This window comes from Frankliniella occidentalis, unplaced genomic scaffold, assembly GCF_000697945.3.
Source record: "Frankliniella occidentalis isolate FOCC.00 unplaced genomic scaffold, Focc_3.1 Scaffold331, whole genome shotgun sequence".
Classification (NCBI taxonomy): domain Eukaryota; kingdom Metazoa; phylum Arthropoda; class Insecta; order Thysanoptera; family Thripidae; genus Frankliniella; species Frankliniella occidentalis.
Window position 1 is genome coordinate 17,170 of NW_026267454.1, and position 2,235 is coordinate 19,404.

Below are 2,235 nucleotides of genomic sequence, written 5' to 3' on the forward strand. Positions count from 1 at the left end.
ATAAAAATATCATTGATGGATGATCTAAGTATATAAAGTATATATAGGCTATAGCCTATTAAAAAGTCTTCCGAGGTGCGAACGGTGCGAAAGGGAATCACCAGCGAACCTATGGCGGCTGATACCAACTTGAACGTACAAAATAAGAATTTAAAGCTGAAAAAAATAATTGTTTACGAGCAATATTTGAAAAATAAACAGTAAGACATACTTTAACCCTAATCTCTTTTGAATTGAACCGAGGGAGATGGACTTCTCAAATTATTAAAGATACAGGGCAGAATTAAACTCATTGAGTTGGCTAAACTGAATGGTGGGAGGTCGACGGGCACCTGATTCTCAGGAACAAGAGCCGACAACAATCTGCAAGTTAAAGATATCAAACGTGCATTTGGTCGAGTAACTGTTTACAATGGCTGAAATTTCAGCCCAAGGAATACGGGACAATGAACATTTCAGTTCGTTTCAGGAATTTGAAGATTGCCTGACAGCGTATGAGCAAGAGAATTGTGTTGCTTTCAAGCGGACCTCTACCAAAACTGTAGCAAAACACAACGCTGGGCTGAAGCCTATCAGTATGTAGAGGAGCAAATGGAGGCATACTCGGGAAAAGACATTCAAGTGGTGGCAGGAGGAACTAATCTGCACACCGATTACCCAGGACTTTCCTGCAGCCATGATGGCTGGGTTACTGAAAATGGAACAGTAACAAAACTGCTGGAAATTAAGTGCCCATTCTCCCTTGAAAATGTAGATCCCAACTACTTTGACAGTTTTCTTACAGGTAAAAAGCTCCAATCATTTTATCTAAGAAGAGAATTAGATGGAGATAGTTCACTTAAGGAGAATACAATTTATTGGGATCAAGTGCAAATGGAAATGGGAAAGACTGGAGTGAAATTCTGTGATTTTGTGGTATGGAGTAACAAGAGCGCGCTCACTATACCCATTACCCTGGGCCAAAATCCAGGTGCACACCTCGGATTTTGCTGGTCGGTGGTTTTTCTGAAAGTATTTTCGATGCCGAGCACGGTGGTTCTTGTCCGAACCCTCTCCGATACCGGGAACCCACCGCGCCTCGGCGTTGAAGATTTGGGCCCGCGCGGGCGCCGAGTCGGGTGGTGGCGCGCGGACGGCCGCCGCTGCCGCAGCACGTAGCGCAGGTGAGTCATATTTACATCATGTGTTCCCTAAAGGGTCCTCTTTCGAATGCCGTTCGTCCGATCGCGATGCGACACGCCATTCGTCCTAGCGAGCGTGTTTAAGTCGCCCGGAGGACTTAGGCCCTATGGAAAAGCGCGCTCATATTTTCGATGAATCGAAAGTGCAGAACCCTTCCTAAGAGTCCTCGATATCGACCCCAACAGCCAGTTTCACTATTCCCAACCCACAACCCACCGAAAACTGCGAATCTTTAGTCGTGCGCGAGTTCACGCCGCCCGGCTGCTGTTTGAGCGGCGCGCTCTGGCCGGCTCGGGAGGCGGGTGGGGGAACGCTTCCCCGCCGGCCCCGCTCGCTCATTGTCGGCGCGCGGCGCGCGGGATTCAAATGATTCCAAAGTGCGCGCGGCGCGATCTACTACAATATTTTGCAAAATGAATGAACCTACGAAGGGAAAGGGGAAAGGGGAGGGCGACACCTGCAGCGAGTCGAGCGAACTGACTGCCAGCCGGAGCCAGCCAGCGCCAGCAGCCAGCACACCAGTGCAGCGCTTCTGCTCTGCAGTGGACCGCTGGTGTGTGCAGTGCTATTTGGCGTTCCGCTGAGTTTAACGTTCAACTACGTGGTGCTCTGTTCCGTCTCTCCTCCTTTTGTTGTGTAATTGATACCGTGGCAACACAACACAGCCGTGACCTGGCTTCCCGACGACGTCAAGATGGGTGCGGCGAAGGAGTGCTGGCTATTTGCAAAACTGTTTGGGCACGTCTCGCCGGACCTGCCCCTTGGAGTTGGCGTGAACGCCACCATCCTGGATGTCATGAGGGTATAAGGTCTGGGCAGCTCGAAGAACGCAGCTCTTTTGGCCGCTGCTCGGGTTGTGCGGGCTGTGTGGCTAAGCAACAACATTCCGGTTATAAAAGAACACAGTGTAGTGGAACGTCTCACAAAGTGCTACAATAGTTTTGATGCCCTCCGGAAGTGCAGAAGCGCACGCAGAGAAACACCAGCTTTTAAAGAAGCACTAGAAGCCTTCGGCCAAAAGCTAAAAATGCATTTTGACATTGCTCGTTGTGG